This window comes from Thamnophis sirtalis, unplaced genomic scaffold (assembly GCF_051295495.1).
Source record: "Thamnophis sirtalis isolate CommonGarterSnake01/CBP01778 unplaced genomic scaffold, rThaSir2_p1.2 scaffold_3, whole genome shotgun sequence".
Taxonomy (NCBI): Eukaryota; Metazoa; Chordata; class Lepidosauria; order Squamata; family Natricidae; genus Thamnophis; species Thamnophis sirtalis.
Window position 1 is genome coordinate 21,854,341 of NW_028261383.1, and position 21,935 is coordinate 21,876,275.

General features: G+C 42.5%; 2 pseudogenes; both read right to left on the reverse strand.

Moving 5' to 3' along the window:
- LOC148047523 (uncharacterized) lies at positions 1-5,502 on the reverse strand (annotated as a pseudogene).
- LOC148047524 (uncharacterized) overlaps positions 5,383-21,935 on the reverse strand; it is a 27,922-nt pseudogene continuing 11,369 nt past the window's right edge.

Sequence of the window (21,935 nt, forward strand, 5' to 3'; positions counted from 1 at the left end):
CCATTGCAACTAAAAATGGAGGTTGCGGGGGACGCAGGAGACCCTCCTGAGCTCCGTTTTTATTGATAGAGGGTTGCAGGAGACCACTGCAGCCGAAAATGGAGCTTGAAATCCCATTTTTGTTGGTAAAGCACTCGGGCTTCCACAGGCACCCCCAACACAAGTGACGTCAAGATAGCTATGCCCCCCTGTCCACTTCCACCACAGCCCTCCACCCAGGTCAAACAGAACCATGATGCAGCCCTCAATGAAATCTAGTTTGACAACCCTGCGATAAGGAGACATTTTGGCCAAAAGTACTATCCACACTGGCCATTTGAAAGGCGCTCCCATGTGAGTCCTCTCGTGTTTCACTAGGTTGGAATTGCATTGAAAACTTTTTCCTAAATAGGGCATTCCGTGTTTTTCATGTGACCTCTGATGTATCACCATGTTGGAATTCTGACTGAAACTTTTGCCACAAAGAGGACACTGATACGGTTTCTCCTCTGTGTGTCCTCTGGTGTTTAACCAAACTGGAATTCTTGGTGAAACTTTTCCCACAGTCAGCACATTCAAAAGCATTCTCTCCTGTGTGTATCATCTGGTGATTTGTGAGCTATAATTTTCCACAGTCAAGACATTCAAAGGGTTTCTCTCCCGTGTGAGACCTCTGATGTTTCATCAAGTTAGAATTCTGAGTGAAACCTTTGCCACAAACGGGACACTCATTCGGTTTTGCTCCTATATGAGTTCTCTGGTGACTCATGAGGTAGAATTTTCTAATGAAACATTCCCCACAATATGGACACTGACATGATTTCTATCCTCTGGTGTTGCACCAGGCGGAAACTGGAACTGAAACTTGTCCCACAAACCGGACACTCCTACGGTTTCTCTCCTGTGTGAGTCCTCTGGTGTGTCACTAGGTGGGAATTCCGATTGAAACCTTTCCCACAATCAGGACATTCAAAGGGTTTCTCTCCTGTGTGAGTCCTCTGGTGTATCACTAAGTGGGTATTTCTGCTGAAAGCTTTCCCACAGTCAGGACATTCAAAGGGTTTCTCTCCTGTGTGAGTCCTCTGGTGTCTCATCAGGATGGAATTCTGACTGAAACCTTTCCCACAGTCAGGACACTCGTACGGTTTCTCTCCTGTGTGAGTCCTCTGGTGTATCAACAGGACGGACCTGTTACTGAAACTGTTAGGTGGCGAAAGCTGTCTCCTCCTATCTCTTGTTGATAACTCAATAGTGTTAAGAACCACTCACTAACTGGGGGAAATTTTATACTTGCTCTTGAGGTTACTTCTGTTTTTACCATTTTATTAGGTAACCCTTTTTGGTATTGTGTGCATTGATACCAACCTATAGAATTCTCTGTAATTTTTACTTTAATGTGTGATAAACAGCCGTTCTCTTTCGGGTGTGAAATACCTCTCACATTTTGGATTGCCTTTTTGAATTTTGCAGGCAAAAATTGCCATGTAATTAAACACGCTGCAGCTGGATTTTTCAAATAACAAGTTAAGGTAACTTGTGTATTGGCTTCTCCGTATGTATTGTGAGGGTAGATGCATATCCCTTGAGAATTGCAGTTTTCCCCATTGGAGTATGGAATGATCGCTCTTTTTGAGTGGTTGTGTGTGAAAGGAATTTCTTGAATATCCTCCACTATTCCCTTCTTATTTTTGCGTTCATATTCACATGCCCCCCATATGATTAAAAGCACAATTCCCATTCCCAACATCATTAGCAAAAGGTGCAACAGAAAATGCTTACAAGACATCGGAGAAGCCCCAAAATCCCAAAATCCCATTTCCTGTCCAGGCGAAGGTCCTCTGAAAAATGGGCATCGGGGCTGACGTACTCTGGGAACATATGACCGGCCAACGACCTGTTCCGGATGGATTTTCATCTTGAGTACTAGATATCAAAAGAGGGGTCAATAGATCTTTGGTGATAATCGTTAGAAAAGGGATTGTCAATAGTTAGTTATACTGTTGGTGTAATACGGAGTTCAGTGTGAGAAGGATTGGTATAGGAAAAATATTCCTCAAGATACTGTCACTGTTCCCTCTAAGGTGCGCGGCCGCGCGGCCGCGCACATGGAAAGAAACCCCCGCGCAGAGGTTTCTAACTCCCGCGCAGAGGTTTCTTTCAAAGCAAACGTGGGGAAGTCCTTTGCAGGCGGCTAGAACTGGCCGCCCGCAAAGGACCTTCCCAAACTTGTTTCAGCGGCAGCTCTCAGCCTGGCGGCAGCGTCACACAGACTGTGGAAGGAGGGGGAGGAGGAGGGAACCAAAGAGAGCTTTTACCGAGTCTGCGCCCCACAGCCAGCACCGTCCTTGCGCCTCAAGCCGCGTTTCTTCCCGCAAAGCCCTTCGGGCAACCCGAGAGTTCCGCTTGACGCCAGAAGGGCTTTGCAGGAAGAAACGCCGCTTGCTATTTAGCATTCCCTGGGGTAAAACGAATGCTATTTAGCATTCCCTGGGGTAAAACTTTCCACTGATACCTTACTGTTGGCTCACTATAATTTAGTACAGGAATTGTAAATGCAAATAATACTCTGTCCTTTTTATGTAAAGGTATTGAGAAGAAGGCATCTTTTAAATCAATAACTGTTAAAGCATAATTCTGAGGAATGATATTAGGATTTGGTAATCCGCATTGCAGGGGTCCCATGGGACAAATCACTTCATTTATCTTTCTTAAATCTTGAAGCATTCTCCACTTTCCTGATTTTTTCTTAATTAAAAATACAGGAGTATTATAAGGGCTGTTTGACAATTCTATTTTTTTATCTAATAACAACTGTTGCACAATTTCTTTTAAGGCTTCTAATTTAACAATAGGGAGGGGCCACTGTTCAATCCAAATTGGGTCATTGTTTTTTAATGTAAGTTTCATTAAAGGGTCCATTTCATTTATTCTTAATACAAAACATTCATTACCATCAGTTCAAAAAGCTATACGTAAGCCAATGAGCTCTATTTTCTCACTGTTCTCTCTCCCTCTAGGTCTGAAAGCAGTTACACACACACGTCTCTCTCTCCCCCCTTCTCCTGTTTCCTTCCAAGGAAAGGCTCAGGGGGAAAAGGGGGGGGTGGAACTCACGCACGCAATCACTTTAAGTTAGCTCAGGGCTGAACAATTCTACAAACGGCTATCCTGCTCTTTAAAACATGCTTTCTCTCAACAAATTTGGAAATGATAACACAAAAGTATACACACATCCCATTAAACAACTTTGCAACTTACTGTTTCTTTATATGAAAGAAATCAAAGTACGTGCATACCAGCTTTTACCATTTAACATATATTAACACTGCAATCAAACTGTTTGTGTAAATTAACTTCACATGCAAAATCCTTTGTCATGCATTCTTCAAACAGCGAGGAATTTCAGAGAGCAGTTTAAATCCTAACTACTCTTCTCACCCTCACGGCTTCAAGCCAAAGCCCATTTACAAACTTCAAACATCAATTTAATTCAATTCTCCTCTTTCTCTTTACCTCTATTCACTTTCTTTTTCTCTCTACCTCTCTCTCACTCTTTTATCACTCTTTCTTTACCTTACTCCAAAGTTAAGGTTGCCCCAAACTGAGACAACAAATCTCTCCCCCACAAGTTAACATGCAATTTTAAAACGACCGGTCGGATACGTGCCTTAATCACAGAACCTGGGATGTTCCGTTTCTACCTTGATCTCCCAGCAGCGCTGGCATATTTTTAAAGGTCAAGATTTATAGAGACAATGTATAGAGATGTTTGTCCACATTGTTTGCATTAGCCAGGGTTATGTCCAAACTCTTAGCTCTCCCAGCTGAACGCTGGCATAGTTTTAAAGAGCAAGATATATAGAAATTTTATTAACACATCATTTGCATCTGAGTGGGGCTTGAGCTCTACTTTTCTTTTAAAAGACAACTATTACAGCTGCAACAATTTTCATCTGATGGTGGCCAGAAAGTCAGCAAATTTGTTATAAAATTGAACACTTTAAAATCCCTGTCTTTTGGATTGAAAACATCTTATCTACAATTACCTTGAGGGTGCACAAAAACTTAGGCACACATTCATGCATGCACAAAAACATTTTTCTCCATTCCAATTCAGATCTGACATAGGCTTTTGTAATTAGAGCTGCAAAGAGTTCAGGTTTCTGAGAAATGAAACATCTGTGAAAAAGTTTCAGGTGCTCAGGCAGAAAAGTGTGCTTAAAGCAATCAGAAGAAAAATTAGATGAGTAAGTAAGAAAGGGAGTAACAAGAACTACATGAAATGAAATAGAGGTAGCCGGAATCACCGGAAGAAATAGGAAGAGCCAGGCAGATTCACTTGCCAAGAGATTGAAATAAAAAGGAAAATAAGAAGCAGCCTTTTGTGTGGGGCTAGCCGAATGCCCCAAAATTAATCTCCCGAAGTGTAATGTTGAGGAACTTCAAAGGCTAAAGATAACAAAGGCATGCATACAAGGGAAAAGAAAGCCTTGGATTCAGAGTGAGAGTGTGAATTTAGCAAAGAGGTTTTCAAATATAGCAGGGGGTGTCTGTTCCCCCCATCACGGCTTGTTCATGAGTTTTTAAACATTCCGCGACGATCTGCCAAGTGGAAAGTATTTTTGCTGCTGAGTACCATTCATTTGGCAATAAAACATAATTTTCAGACAAACTCTGCAATAAACCTTGCACATATGGAGACAATAAGCCGTAAGTTACTATGGCTGATTTTAAATCTTTTAAAATATTATGTGACAAGGGGGTGAACACAGGATTTTTTCCTGCAAAATCAACAGGAAAAGCAGCCATTAATTTTAGGTCCTCCAGTTTCACGTCCTCCCCACTTCTCTTTTTTTGCATTCCTGCAGTGAGGAGACCGAGTGAGCACTCAGTACTTTTTAAAACTGGATAAATATTAGATTTTTCTTCCTGAGGAGCCTGTTGTTTGATCTCTGTTTCCTTAATTTCCTCTGCAATTTCTGTTGTTACTTTTTCATATTTAGGAGGGATATCAGATTTTTCTGGGGTGTTGGATTTTTCTTCTTGAGGAGTTTGCTTTAAAATCTCCTCTTTGCTTTCCCTTTTCTCTCCCCCTATAGCCTTTGTTGTTATTTCCTCATACTTGGGAGGGGCAGTGGGGTTTAAAGATGCTAATTCATCTGCCTGCTTTTTGGAAAGCGTGAATGTGTCTCCGTGATGAAGACAGAGAGCGGTTAAAACAGCTTTACAGCTGATTAATATGGGTGTCGGTGCTCTGGGCTCCTCGTGTAAATAAGAACCTATACCTGTCCATGTTTTAATATCCAATAATCCATATGGGGGATATAATGGACAGTTTTGCCAAATATATTTCAATAATTCCTGAACCCCTTTTTTTGTAGGAAGTTTACCTCTATTCTTTAATATAATTTTGTGAGCTCCAACTATTTGTCTAATTTCCTTAAGGTGAGCGATCTGCTCTTTAGACAAATGTCCAATTTCCTTAAGGCGAACCACCTGTTCTTTAGATAAATCTGTCCCCATACTTACGGATTGGCCTGGGTAAGAGATGGGGGTGTTGGGCATGCGATGAGTCCGTTCGACCTGTCCGGGCCTCCCTGCGTCGCACCTCGACTGATTCCTGGCGTTGTGAAATGGATCACGTCGGGGTCACCACTTGTGAGAGTGAGCTTGCATTGAGGATACAAGCATTCTCACAATCCGATGGACCACTTCACGAATCTCTAATTCCTAGGCTGCTTTGGCAATGAGACACACACACACTGCAGACTGGGTGAAAATGGTGGTTTCTGGTTAAACCAGAACACTTTTTATTAGGAAAGTTCAAAGAAAGCTAGTCAGCAATTTAATACAAACAAAGGATCTCACAGTATGTTACAAATCACTTCTTGATTACACATTCTGGCAGAAAGGGCAGGGAGGAGGGACAAAAGGTACTCTTTGATAAGGGAAAATGAGGAGGTATGGAATTGTACAGAGAGCTACATTAGGCATATGGGAATGACTGATTTGTTACACGAGGCGGCAAAAGGATGCAAGGCTAATTCTGTGTGTTTATATCTCAGATAATAGAGGCCTCTCATCTCTGTGTGTATCTGTGTATTGCTATTCACATAGACACTCGAAATGAATTCGGCTTCCTTATCTAAAAGCTTTCCCAGGACTGTTTTTTCCATATGGCTCTTGGCAAATGTTCACTGGGATCTTTTGATCCAGATAGAATTGATCCAGATAGATATTCTATCCTATCCTATTGATCCCAGCTAATTTCACCCAGCCAATTAAGGGGTAGTTTCCCACACACAGTCAGGACATTCAAAGGGTTTCTCTCCTGTGTGAGTCCTCTGGTGTCTCAACAGGATGGACTTGTGACTGAAACATTTCCTACAGTCAGGACATTCAAAGGGTTTCTCTCCTGTGTGAGTACTCTGGTGTATAACTAGGTAGTAATTTTGACTGAAACCTTTCCCACAGTCAGGACATTCAAAAGGTTTCTCCCCTGTGTGAGTCCTCTGGTGCATCACCAGGTGGGAATTCTGACTGAAACCTTTCCCACAGTCAGGACATTCAAAGGGTTTCTCTCCTGTGTGAGTCCTCTGGTGTCTCATCAGGAGGGAATTCTGACTGAAACCTTTCCCACAGTCAGGACACTCGTACGGTTTCTCTCCTGTGTGAGTCCTCTGGTGCATCACCAGGTGGGAATTCTGACTGAAACCTTTCCCACAGTCAGGACATTCAAAGGGTTTCTCTCCTGTGTGAGTCCTCTGGTGTCTCATCAGGAGGGAATTCTGACTGAAACCTTTCCCACAGTCAGGACACTCGTACGGTTTCTCTCCTGTGTGAGTCCTCTGGTGTATCAACAGGACGGACCTGTTACTGAAACCTTTCCCACAATCAGGACATTCGAAAGGTTTCTCCCCTGTGTGAGTCCTCTGGTGCATCACCAGGATGGACTTGTGACTGAAACATTTCCTACAGTCAGGACATTCAAAGGGTTTCTCTCCTGTGTGAGTACTCTGGTGTATAACTAGGTAGTAATTTTGACTGAAACCTTTCCCACAGTCAGGACATTCAAAGGGTTTCTCTCCTGTGTGAGTCCTCTGGTGTCTCATCAGGAGGGAATTCTGACTGAAACCTTTCCCACAGTCAAGACACTCGTACGGTTTCTCTCCTGTGTGAGTCCTCTGGTGTATCAACAGGACGGACCTGTTACTGAAACCTTTCCCACAATCAGGACATTCGAAAGGTTTCTCTCCTGTGTGAGTCCTCTGGTGCATCACCAGGTGGGAATTCTGACTGAAACCTTTCCCACAGTCAGGACATTTAAAGGGTTTCTCCCCTGTGTGAGTCCTCTGGTGTATCAACAGGACGGACCTGTTACTGAAACTTTTCCCACAATCAGGACATTCGAAAGGTTTCTCCCCTGTGTGAGTCCTCTGGTGCATCACCAGGATGGACTTGTGACTGAAACATTTCCTACAGTCAGGACATTCAAAGGGTTTCTCTCCTGTGTGAGTACTCTGGTGTATAACTAGGTAGTAATTTTGACTGAAACCTTTCCCACAGTCAGGACATTCAAAGGGTTTCTCTCCTGTGTGAGTCCTCTGGTGTCTCATCAGGAGGGAATTCTGACTGAAACCTTTCCCACAGTCAAGACACTCGTACGGTTTCTCTCCTGTGTGAGTCCTCTGGTGTATCAACAGGACGGACCTGTTACTGAAACCTTTCCCACAATCAGGACATTCGAAAGGTTTCTCTCCTGTGTGAGTCCTCTGGTGCATCACCAGGTGGGAATTCTGACTGAAACCTTTCCCACAGTCAGGACATTTAAAGGGTTTCTCCCCTGTGTGAGTCCTCTGGTGTGTCAACAGGATGGACTTGTAACTGAAACTTTTCCCACAATCAGGACATTCGAAAGGTTTCTCCCCTGTGTGAGTCCTCTGGTGCATCACCAGGTGGGAATTCTGACTGAAACCTTTCCCACAGTCAGGACATTTAAAGGGTTTCTCCCCTGTGTGAGTCCTCTGGTGTGTCAACAGGATGGACTTGTAACTGAAACTTTTCCCACAATCAGGACATTCGAAAGGTTTCTCCCCTGTGTGAGTCCTCTGGTGCATCACCAGGTGGGAATTCTGACTGAAACCTTTCCCACAGTCAGGACATTTAAAGGGTTTCTCCCCTGTGTGATTCCTCTGGTGTGTCAACAGGATGGACTTGTAACTGAAACCTTTCCCACAGTCAGGACATTCAAAGGGTTTCTCTCCTGTGTGAGTCCTCTGGTGCCTCAAGAGGATGGACTTGTACCTGAAACCTTTCCCACACTCAGGACATTCAAAGGGTTTCTCTCCTGTGTGAGTCCTCTGGTGTCTCAACAGGTTGGAATTCTTGCTGAAACATTCCCCGCAATCAGAACATTCATATGATTTCTTTTTTGTGTCCATCCTTTAATATATTACCAGGCTGGAGTTCAGAGTGAAACTTTTCTCACAGTCAGGATTCTCCCTGGTGGGAGTTCTCTAATGTGTCACCAAGTTGCCAAGCTCACTTCCTTGGGAGCACATGTAGGGCTCCTCCCCTATGTGGGTCCTTCCATGAACCAACCACAAGGAGCAGTTCTGACTAAAGCTTTGGCCACATTAGTATTGCTTTTCTCCAATGTGGATCATTTCATGCACACTTAGTTGTGATTTGAAATACGCACTTTGCCCATGATAGCCACATCTGTGGAGCCGCAAAAGGGGATCATGTCACCGTAAAACATGGCAACCGTCATAAATGTGAGTTAGCTGCCAAGGATTCAAATATAGATCACGTTACCATGGGGCTTCTGCAATAGTCATAAGTGTGAAAAATGTTCATCAGTCAGGTTTTTCAGTGGCACTATCACTTTGAATAGTTACTAAATGAACTGTTATAAGTCGAGAACTACGTGTAATGTATCCTTGTGTTCTGCATATTCTACGTTTTCCAGTTCGAAATCTCTTCTTGATTACCTGCTGGGGAAGAAGGAGAATTTTGTGGGTTTCTGTAGGAGATGGAAATGTTTCGATTTCTGGCTTGATTAACTTTCCTTTTTAACGTTGCTTGTTATTCTCAGGTGTCCGGAGTTCTCTTATTGGCATCCTCTTTGCCTGTAAGATTCAAAGTAATTGCTTATAAAATGGTTGCAGAAGACATACATATTAAAAAATAATACCATATACATTAAAGGTAAAAAGGAAATATCCCAAAATGCTAAAATAACCTTAGATTAATTATGATTTATTTGACACATTGAAGATTACAGAGACCCAAGTTCACATTTGTATGCAACCATGGAATTCTCTGGTTGACTTGGGTCAATACAAATTCTTAGAATAGCAATTATTGGCTAGAATCGCTGTAATTAAGATGACTACAGTATATGACAGAATAATAGAGTGGGAAGGGACCTTAACGGTCTTCTAGTCCACCCCTCAGAAGTGGCCGTCAAATCTCTTTTTGAAAGTTTCCAGTGATGGAGCACCCAAAACTTCTGAAGGCAAGCTATTCCATTGGTTGATTGCTGTAATTGGTAGGATTTTTTTTTTGAGTATATTTTTATTATTTTTACATTTAAAACAATGCAGTACCGCAAAGTCAAAGTGAACATACATTCACATTATATAGCCGTGTTGGGGGGGAGATGCCATCTGTAGAACATCTTATAAAATTTTTCTTTATACGACGTAGCCAATGTTAGTTTCCGATTAAGTATCCAAAGTTTTTACCACTTAGCCAATTCCCCATTATAATCAATTTTTTTCACCCAGGAGACCATAATTTCTTTGACATGTTCCTCCTCTAGCTTATGTTCCAAGAAAAATCTATATAACACTTTGATCAACCTGTTTTCTGTCTGTATCAAAGGTTTATCTAAAATTGTGTAATCTTTGGTAATACCTTTCTTCTTCCTATCCTGTGCAAACCTTGGTTGTATCTGTAAATAAGACCACCATTCTACTTGGAATTTTCTTTTTAGTTATAGGTTGCATCTCTCTTTGGTTAGTTTCCATCCATCGTTTCTTTTGGTACTTTGGAAAATAAATGGACGTCTTTGTCTTCATAGGAGCCCCTCAAATATTGGAACACTGTTGTTATGTCTCCGCTAGTCCTTCTCATTAGACTAGACATGCCCAATTCCTATATGTAAAAAAAACACTGTATACATTAAAGGTAAAAAGGAAATATTCCACAATGCTAAAATAACCTTCGATTAATTATGATTTATTTGACATATTGAAGATTATGGAGATCCAAGTTCACATTTGCATTCAACCATGACTTGGGTCAATACAAATTCTTAGTATAGCAATTATTGGCTAGAATCACTGTAATTAAGATGAATACAATATATAACAGAATAATAGAGTGGGAAGGGACCTTAAAGGTCTTCTAGTCCATCCCTCTGCTCTTCCATTTCAGAGGTGGCCGTCAAATCTCTTTTTGAAAGCTGCCAGTGCGGCAAAAGAAAAAAGCGGCTTTTGCCCGCCCCACCACTATGTCTGATATAGAGGTGGGGTGGGAAAAAGCCGCTTTCTTTCTACGTCCGACATAGAAGTGTCCCGACTCTATGTCGGACATAGCGGCGGGTTGGGCAAAAGCCGCTTTTAAAAAAAAAGGTTTTTATTAACAAACATGTAAAATACACAAACACAAAAATTAGACGTACACCACATTTATACAATACAGTACGAACGGGAACTTCCTGTTTTTTATAATAGCAATCATCAATCGATACCGCTCACCTTATATTATTTCCCCTTGTATTGTATTTCATTTAGATTTCATCATTCTTAACACTCTTATTTTACTCAGAACTATTATTTTTGAGTTTTGTTATATTCTTCCACTGATTTTTGTTTCTTTCCTCCATCCACCTATATCATTTATCCCATATCTGGTAGAATTCTGATTCTTCCTTTCCCTGGATTTCTTTTAGTTAGTTTATCCATTTCGCCACAATCCATAATCTTTCGTATTATTTCATCTTCATTTGGGATTAATTTGTTTTGCCCGCTTCTGGGCAAAAGAAAGAAAGTGCCAGCCCGGCAGCAGAGACGGGTAAAAGAAAGCTGGCCAGCTGCCCTCGCTGCCTCTTCTACCACCCTCCCTCTCTTCTCAAACAAACTCTCTCTCAAATTGAGAGTTTGTTTGAGTGAAGAAACAAACACACGCACACACACACACACACACAAACACATATATTACTTTAAAAATTACATTAATTTTGAATTCCTCCCCCTCCCTCCGACCCACATACCTTTTCCAGCTGTTTCACAATCACAGAGGATTTCAACTCTGCTCTTGCCTGCCATCATGAAAATGTAAAAATATAAAAGGAAAAAGGCAAGCGCTGCTGAGGTCAGGCTGGGTTAGCTGCTGCCAGAGTCCCCAATGGATGACTCTGCTTAAGTGTTTAAAAAAGCCTCTTAAAAAAACGCCCTCTACAGGAGGAGGCAAGAGAACCACGTACCTCATCTACATAAGGAATTTTTCGGCTTTCAACCCTTGCTTAACTCTGCTCGAGTGAACATAAAGTCAGACTAAATGAGGCACGTGGTTCTCCCGCCTCCTCCTGTATTGGGCACTTTTTTAGAGGCTTTTTTAAACAGTTAAGCACTAAGCAGAGTCATCCACTGTGACTCTGGAAGCAATTACCTGAGCCTTTTTCCTTTCTTTTCATGATGACAGTGGTGAGGCTCTGCCTCCCCCTGACTGCATGTCACTGATATAATTAGATAAAGTGTATCTTTCTTAAACCCTTCCGGTATTATACCTAGGAGAAAAATTTCTGGTTTAAACAGAATTTTGTCTCCCACCATTTGTTCTAACCATGATTGAATCATTTTCCTATATATTTTTGGCCTCATTGCATGTCCACCACATACGATAAAAAGTGCCTTCCGACAATTTGGGGCCAGATTTTTAAACATTTTGGAGAGCCATGTTGGGGGGAGATGCCACCTGTAGAACATCTTATAAAATTTTTCTTTATACGCTGTAGCCAATGTTAGTTTCCGATTAAGTATCCAAAGTTTTTCCCACTTAGCCAATTCCACATAATAACCAATTTTTTTTTTGGCGGTTTTTGCACGAGCGTGGCCGTAATAGGCAAGGTCCCTTCGAGGTGCGAGGACCTGTGGAGAGGGGAAGCATCTGTGCAGTGGAGGGTGAAGGGCGATCTCCCCCCACCAAGCGAGAGGCTCCCTCAGAGTTCGTGCAAAAGAGGTCGGCTGATTAATGGCCGACCAGAAGACGTGACTGCCAGCCACTAATTAGGAAGGGAGAGACAGCAGCAGGGAACGTAGCGGATCGAATGACGGTAATCACAAGATCTGATTTAAAAGCCTAAATCTAAAAGATAAACAACTTAACTGCAACAAGTACAGATACGTGTGTGGGCGCATTTATCTGAAGCGGCTAGTAAAGACAAACAGGAAAATTTTGAGAGAGTTCATTGACGGAGTGGATAGAGGAAGACCGAGACTTTGGACTATTTAAATTTGAGGATTAACGGAGGACGAGACGGAGGAGAGAAAGACAGTCAACTGGATTTGCCTTCCAGGGAAAAAGGGAAAAAGCTTAATCACAAGGGTTTGAACCAACTTTAAATCACTAAGTACGCGGTGTCATATTACAGCCAGAGACAGCAGAAGGATAACATTATACTGACAACAGGAAGAGATTGATGGGTGAGTTCTAAAAACTTCCTGGCCTCTCCTGCACCCTGTCGTATCACGCTGAAACGTCTCTCTTCCTAACTAGTAGACGTCTCCCAGATACTATAGAATTAACTGAGCCTATATTACACAGCCCTGCCCCAGTTTAATTACCTTGTATGTACCCCGGGCTCTGTATAATTACTCAAACAGCATTCAGAGGGTACTAGACTTACAGCTTATAGGGGAAGAGCTGAATCAAAGCAAATGGCAACAAAAACAGTAACTTTAATTAAAGGGAGTAAAAAGCAAACTCCCCTATCTACCCCGGTGAGGGAAAAGTCCCCTGAGGGCAGGCAAATGGGAGATAAGGCAGCCCCAACCCTACAAGACCAGGTGGTAACAATGGACTCCCTACAAGAGGCAATATTGAAGATGGGTGAAAGTGTCGCCAAAGGCCTGGAGGGAGTAAAAAATGAAATGCATGAAGTAAGAAACAATATGGGAAAGATTGCGGAACGTATAGGAGTAATACAAACAGCGCTGCTGAAAAATGAGCAGGAAATTCAAAATGTTAAGGGGAGAACGGAAATAGCGGAAAAAAGGATAGACAAAGTAGAGGACAATCTGGAATCTATAAACTCAAGCCTGGAGGAGGCCATCCTCCAGCTAGAATTAGAGCGATCAGCATATTATTTAAGACTACAAAACGTGGAGGAAGCAAAAGATGAAAACCTCCGGGAGCTGATTGGAGAAATCCTGGGATTAGTCCTCGGCAGGCCGAAAAAAGAGGTTATTAACGAACTGGACAAAGCCTATAGAGTCAATACAGGCTTCGCGAGACGCCACCGGCTTCCGAGGGAGATCCATGTGAGGGTGTTGAGAAGGCAGCTGAGAGAGGACATTCTAAGTACAATAAGAGGGGACTCTCTAACATACAAGGGTAAAGAAATTCTCATCTTAAAACAGACTCCATGGAGAGTCAGAGAGAAGAGAAGGAAATACAACTTCCTCTCCACACGTTTAAACGGAGATAGAATCCAGTTCAGATGGCTCCTTCCAGAAGGAATGTTAATAACATGGAGGGAAAAGAAATATCGGATAGATACCTTGGCGAAAGCTCAAGAATTCCAGGAACTTTTACTAGCAGACGATGAGAGGTTTAATAAATAAGGACTTTTAAGACAGGAGGACACTATAATTGAAACTCAACCAGAGGGGCGGGGGGTGGGAGAGGCCAGAGAGCGAGAGAGATATGGCAGAGAAGATTCGAAAGCAAGGTCACCCATCGAGACAAGATCTAAAGGCGCCCTCAAAGCGAATAATGTGTAATGGAATTGAAGAATGGGAAACGAATGTACTATCAGCAAATGTAAATGGTCTTAACATAACTTCCAAAAAAAACCGTGTACTGTTGGATCTAGTGAAACAAAAGTTAGATGTAATCTGTCTTCAGGAAACCCACATTAAAGAAAAGTACAATAACCTGTTGGTCTGTCCAAAACTAGGTAAAACATTCTGCTCGTCAGCACAAACCAGAAAAAGAGGAATTGTGATGTATATAAAAGAATGGTTGAACCCCAAATTAATACACGCAGACAAAGACGGTAGGATATTAATGGTGGAGATAATGAATGGTGGGAAAAATTTTTTACTAGTTGGAATCTATGCCCCAAACCAAAAACAAGAGAGATTTTATGTTAATCTATATAAGAGGATAAATGAAATAGAGTGGCAAAATATATGTATTCTAGGGGATTTCAACGCTATAGCAGACGGTAAGATGGACTATAAGGGTACACACAAGAAAAGTACAAGAAGGAAACTACCGTCTGCCTATGTAAATATGGTGAAGGAATTAGATCCTTATGATGTCTGGCGAACAATGAATGACAAGATGCAACAGTACACGTTTTACTCCCATCCACATAATTCATGGTCCCGTATCTACATGGTTTGGTCAAACCCGGAACTACTCATGGATACTGTAAATATTGAAATAACAACGAACAAGTGGGCTGACCATCACCCAGTCTTATGGCAATGGAAAGGGAAGGCAAGGATAAAAGCTAGGTGGACATTAAACCAGAACATACTACAAGAGAAACAATTTGTACAACAAATAGAAAAGGAATTGGGCTACTTCTTTAAAGAAAACTGTAAAGAGCAGACCTCAATACAAAATGTTTGGGACACGATGAAGGCAGTTGTGAGGGGAACATCAATAGCCTATATAATAAGAAGAAACAAAGTATACAGAGGAAAACTTAATACACTGAACAAAGAATTAAGAGAGACGGAACTGCTGACCCAGAAAGACCCAGAAAACAGTAGACACAGGGAAAAAGGAGAGTTAATTAAACACCAAATAAATTTGATCTCTCAAGAGGAAATAGCACAAAACATTAAGAGAATGAAGCAGAATTATTTTGAACATGCAAATAAAACTGGGAGATGGTTGGCCCACAAAATAAGAAAGGAGAAGGTCAAAAGAATTATTAAACAATTGTGTGACGAGGAGGGGAATTTGAAACAAGAAATAGGAGAAAAGAAAAAGATAGTACAGAACTATTATAGGAAACTATATAAACAAGACGAAATTAATGAACAAGACATTAGAAAATACCTTATAAAGCAGAAACTTCCAGTCTTGTCGGAGGAGATGAGAGAGATGCTCGATAAAGAAATTACACAAGAAGAACTGAAAAAACAAAAACATTCAAAAACAAAAAAACAATAAAACACCTGGGCCGGATGGGCTTCCGTCGGAAATATATAAAAAACTTCAAAATACCATGGAAGACAAATTATTAGAACTATGTAATGAGGCACTACAAAATGGTAGGGTCCCAAAATCATGGGGGGAAGCTTACATCACCCTAATACCAAAGGAAGAGGCGGACAGTAGCAAGGTCCAAAATTATAGACCCATATCCCTGTTAAATGCAGATTACAAAATTTTTGTATCAATATTGGCGGAAAGACTAAAAATAATATTAAATCAAAGTATCCATTCGGATCAAAACGGCTTTCTCCCAAAAAGACATATTAGAAACAATACAAGAATAATAATTGATACCCTGGAATTCTATCAAACAAGATCCGAGAAACAACTCGCATTAATTTTTGTCAACGCCCAGAAAGCCTTTGATAACCTTGATTGGAACTTTCTAATCACTCAACTAAAAATGATGAAATTTGGCGACAAATTCACTAAGATTATAGAATCTATATATTCACGGCAATCTGCAAATATCATAGTCAACGGGGAACTAACGGAGAGGATACAAATTGGAAAGGGTGTTAGACAAGGGTGTCCGCTCTCCCCACTACTATTTATTATGTCACTAGAGGTTCTTTTAAATCGGATAAGATCAAATCAGGAAATTAGGGGCTTGACCATAAAAAAAGAACAATATAAAGTACAGGCCTTCGCGGATGACATGGTCTTTATAGTGGAAGACCCCTTACTTTCAGGACCCAATTTGATGAAGGACATTGAGAACTTTGGGTGTGTGGCCGGTTTAAAAATAAACAAGGAAAAAACAAAAATGATTATAAATTTTTTTCCCAAAAACCAGATTGGAGAACTAGAGAAAACAATGGAATTAAAGGTAACTAAGAAAATTAAGTATTTAGAGATCTGGCTGTCTGCGAAATGCTCTTCCATAAAAGAAGACAACTATGATAAGTTGTTACAGAATACTCAAAAGGACTTAAAAACCTGGTCAAAACTACAACTATCACTGATGGGAAGAGTCGCAGTAATTAAAATGAATGTTTTGCCAAAAATCCTCTACCTATTTCAAACGGCACCGGTCAAGTTAGGGGAAAAATTTTATAATGATTTGGACAAAATGATTCGAAACTTTATATGGAATGGTAAAAAGCCCAGAATAAAATATATGCATCTGCAGGATAAAAGAACTCAAGGGGGAATGGGCTTACCGGAATGGAAAACATATCATCAAGCAGCAACAACTATGTGGATAAAAGAATGGGTAATGTTAGCTAATAAAAGAATCTTAACAATAGAGGGCCACGACCTGCAATACGGGTGGCACAACTACTTATGGTGCGAGGGAAATAAAATCCACAATTATTTTAGTAGACACCATTTAAGGGGGGGGGGGTATTAATTAAGGACTGGCTGGAAATTAGAAGGAAATACTACATGCAACTACCTAAATGGATATCTCCGACGGAAGCCCTGATATACCCAAATTTGATAAATCTGGATAAAATTGTTACCTACCAACAGTTGCTAGACGACCAAAACAAACTAAACCCCAGGGAAAATTTGGCTGATAAGGGAATAAACATCGATTGGTGGCCATATCTTCAAATTCAAAACAAACACAAATTCGATCTAGCACAACCCGGCTTCCAGAACAAGAACCAGGAATTAGATAAAATTTTAATTGGACCAGATGAGAAACTAATTTCAAAAATATACAACTGCTTACTGATTCGGAAGCAGAAAGAGTAAAAGAAGTCATGGTAACCTGGGCCCAAAACATCGGCCACACAATAGACCTAGACAACTGGGAAAGAGTCTGGGAATGGAACCTAAAATTGACAAAATCGACGGCCTATAAAGAAAATATATATAAAATGTTCTACCGCTGGCATCTTCCACCGACAAGACTGGCGAAAATGTCTTCAAAAGTTTCGGCCATATGCTGGAAATGTAAAACAGTGCTGGGCACGTACTACCATATGTGGTGGACGTGTCCGGATGCCAAAGCATATTGGAAGCAAATACTAGGATGGCTGAATGGAATCTTGTCAATTAAACTATGTCTTAAGCTGGAAACTTTCTTATTAGGGATAATAGATCAAAAAATATGCAAATCTAACCAATACCTCCTAGTCCATATTCTGACAGCGTCAAGGATTGTTTACGCACAGTGCTGGAAGAGTGAAAATGCCCCCACCAACACTATGGTGATGAATAAAATTTTAGAACTGGCAGAAATGAACAGATTGACGATGCGAATTAACGACAAAGAAGATACAGACTTTTATACAGTCTGGGAGAAGCTGTACAAATGGCTGGATGAGTCAGTGAAGACTTAGACACAAAAAGAGATAGCTGACTAGCCTAATATGATTAAACCAATAACTCAAATGAACAATATACAACAACTGAGAGATAAGCGAAAGGAGAAATGTATTAGGGGTGAGAACCCACCGTCGAGCAATTTTGTTAGACTACAAAGTTGGGAAAACTTAAAAAAGCTGATAGGAAATCCGCTATAACTACCTGCATGGAATTAGCGATTAAACTTCATTTTAGATGAGGCAAGAGGACTTATAATCCTTGCCTCTTTAAGCAAGGAAAGGAAAAGAGAACCAGGTTGTCCTCAGCAGAGGAAAATATGTAAATGTAACAAAGGTTAGAGGGGAGGGAAGGAGGACAGTAGGGAAGTCAGGATGGAGAGGAGAAAGGAGAGGAACAGGAAAGGCAGAAGAAGGGGGGAAGGATAAAGAGGAGGAAGAGAAAGAAGAGAAGGGAAAGAAGGTGGGAAGAAAGAAGGAGAGAAGAAAGAGAAGAAACTGGGGGAGGAAGGAGGGAGGGAAGAGGAGAGGGTAGTAAAGAGGGAAAGAGGGAGGGAAAGAAAGAGAGGAGAGTTGAAAGGAAGGAAGGAGGGAGGAAAGGAGGGAGATTAAGAGAAAAGAAAGGAGGAGGGAAAGAGGAAGGGAAGGAGGGAAGGTATGTGAGAAGGAGGGGGGATCGAGGGAGGGAAAGAAGGGGGAAGGAAAGGAGAAAAGGAGAAAAGAAAGGAGGGAAGGCAGGGGAGAAGGAAGTGAGGGGTGAGGGAAGAAAAGGGTATGGAAAAGAAGAAATGAGGGAAGAGAAGAGGGAGGGAAGGAATAAGATACCTAACCTTTGATGTTTATATGATTTGATAGTATGGGAATATCTCGAAATGTAGTTGTATTGTTTTTTACAAGTTATGGATTTTGTATTTTCGTTTTACCAATAAAATCTTATTTAATTAAAAAAAAATAACCAAATTTTTTCACCCAGGTGACATGTTCCTCCTCTAGCTTACGTTCCAACGAAAATCTATGTAACACTTTGATCGATCTCTTTTCTGTCTGTATCAAAGGTTTATCTAATATTGTGTAATCTTTGGTAATACCTTCCTTTTTTCTATCCTGTGCAAACCTTGGTTGTATCTGTAAATAAGACCACCATTCCACTTGGAATTTTCTTTATAGTTACAGGTTGCATCTCTCATTGGTTAGTTTCCATCCTTTTGGTACTTTGGAAAATAAATAGTCGTCTTTGTCTTCATAGGAGCCCCTCAAATATTGGAACATTGTTGTCATATCTCCGCTAGTCCTCCTCATTAGGACTTGCATGTCCACAACATATGATAAAAACTGCCTGGTGTTTTTTTACACTTCCAACAATTTGGGGCCAGTTTTTAAACGTTTTGGAGAGCCGTGTTGGGGGGAGATGCCATCTGTAGAACATCTTATAAAAATTTTCTTTATACGACGTAGCCAATGTTAGTTTCCGATTACGTATCCAAAGTTTTTCCCACTTAACCGATTCCCCATTATAATCAAATTTTTTCACCCAGGCGACCATAGTTTCTTTGACATGTTCCTCCTCTAGCTTATGTTCCAAGAAAAATCCATATAACACTTTGATCAACCTGTTTTCTGTCTGCATCAAAGGTTTATCTAATATTGTGTAATCTTTGGTAATACCTTTCTTCTTCCTATCCTGTGCAAACCTTGGTTGTATCTGTAAATAAGACCACCATTCTACTTGGAATTTTCTTTTTAGTTATAGGTTGCATCTCTCTTTGGTTAGTTTCCATCCATCGTTTCTTTTGGTACTTTGGAAAATAAATGGACGTCTTTGTCTTCATAGGAGCCCCTCAAATATTGGAACACTGTTACCATGTCTCCTCTAGTCCTTCTCATTAGACTAGGCATGCCCAATTCCTATAACCATTCTTTGTACGTTTTAACCTCCAGCACCCTAATTACCAAAAATACATTTTCTGTTTTAGACTTTACAAATACTTGTAAGTGATACTCCATTGAAACAATTGCAGATGGAGATCTCTGAGTTTATATTACAAGGGATAAAACCAAGAATTACATATAAATTATTCCAAGACGTTAAGGAAAGAGGAGGTTGGTTTACCAGATTGCTGCTTCGATCCTTGGAAGAGGCGCCAGAGTCTCTCTGCGCGTCACTCTCCCCTAAGGTGACCAGACGTCCCGCTTTTGGCGGGACACACCCGCCTTCCAACGCATTTTCCCGCGTCCCGCCCGCCTTTTTAAAAGGCACGCTTTTTTTGGCGCTCGCAGCTCCCGCCCATCAGCTGCTAGCTTGCTGGGCTGGCTCATCGTTCTGTTCTCTATCCTACCAGATGAGCCAGCCCAGCAAGCTAGCAGCTGATGGGCGGGAGCTGCGAGCGCCAAAAAAAGCGTGCTTTTAGCCTTTCACCTACTACCTACAAATTTAAGCCAGCCCAGCCTCCCGCTCACTGATTGGATTGGCCTGGACTCCAGCCAATCAGTGAGCTGGCTGGGATGGGAAATTTTCAGCACGCTTGCGCGAGTTTCCATTTCCTTTCTACAAAAGACGAAAGAGGTTGCAGCTGCGCTGACTGGTGAGTAATCTAATTCTAATCGAATTTTCCGCTTGCCGCGGCAGGAGGAGAGGGTGGGGGCAGCTGCAGTCGCCTGCGGCAGAGAAGTTCCATGCGGTGCAGGGGCTCCCGCCGCCCGGCAGAAGCCCCTGAACCACGTGCGGGCGGCTGCCCCCTCCTCCTCCCTGTCCTCCTGCGGCCGCGAGGAGTAGTCCGTTCGTGCAGAAATTGCCCGCCCTGGCTGAGTGAATTGGGATCGCCTGCGGCCGCGAGGAGTACTCCGTTCGTGCAGGAGTCGGGCGGCTCGGCTGCCCCCTCCTCCTCCCTCTCCTGCGGCCGCAAGTAGTAGTCCGTTCGTGCAGAGATTGCCCGCCCTGGCTGAGTGAATTGGGATCGCCTGCGGCCACGAGGAATATTCCGTTCGTGCAGGAGTCGGGCGGCTCGGCTGCCCCCTCCTCCTCCCTCTCCTGCGGCCGCGAGGAGTAGTCCATTCGTGCAGAAATTGCCCGCCCTGGCTGAGTGAATTGGGATCGCCTGCGGCCGTGAGGAATCCATTTGTGCAGGGGTCCTCGCGGCCGCAGGCGATCCCAATTAAATTCACTCTGTGCGGGCGGCAGGCGCTGCGCCCACGAGGAGCTGCCTCTTCGTGAATGGGATCGCTGCCTCCGAGAGCATGGGTGCAGCGGCTGCCGCCCGCACAGAACGTCGTGCGGGGGTCCCGCCGCCCGGCAGAAGCCCCGGGACCCAGTGCAAATTCGCTGCGCAAGGTGAAACGGCTGGCAGCAGCCTCGCTCTCCTGCTGCGGCTTCTGTTTCAGTAGGGAAGAAAACTTCCTTTCGCTTCCCGGGCTTCTGCCGCCCGGCAGAAGCCCCGGGACCCAGTCAAATTCGGGAAGCGAAAGGAAGTTTTCTTCCCTACTGAAACAGAAGCCGTAGCAGGAGAGCGAGGCTGCTGCCGGCCGTTTCACTTTGCGCAGCGAATTTGACTGGGTCCCGGGCTTCTGCCACCCGGCAGAAGCCCCGGGACCCAGTCAAATTCGCTGCGCAAGGTGAAACGGCTGGCAGCAGCCTCGCTCTCCTGCAGCCAGCGTCCATTTCAGTCGCTTCCCTTGTCCGTCTTGATTGCTGGAAGCAGTAACAAACGGCGCGTCCGCTCCGCATCGCCCTGACAACCACCCCAGCCGGCGGCTACCGGGCCTCGCTGGAGTCAATTGCAAAACTGCGTTCAGCGCTTTGAGGACCTGAGGCATCTTGGGAAATGTAGTTCCCTATCAGAAAGAATGGAGTAGCTGCGAATTTGTAACAACATAATATAACTTGGTGCTTCGCAGGTTACGAAAATCTCGTTTGATTTGCACACTGTTTTTTAAAAGTTAGATAAAGAAATTATGCTGTGAAAGCGACTAGATAGCCCCCCTCCCCTTCCTGTGTGTGAGAAAGGGAAGGAGAGGAAGGAAGGAGGGAGGGGGGAGGAAAAGAAGAAGGGAGGGGGGGAGAAGATGGAAGGAGAAAAGATGGATGGAAGGAGAAAGAATGGAAGGAGAAGGAGGAAGATGGAAGAAGAAAGGAAGAAAAAGAAGAAGGGAGGGAGAAGGAAGGAGGTAGGAAGAAAAGGGGAAGAGAGGGAAAGAGCAGAAAGACAAAGAGGATGAAGT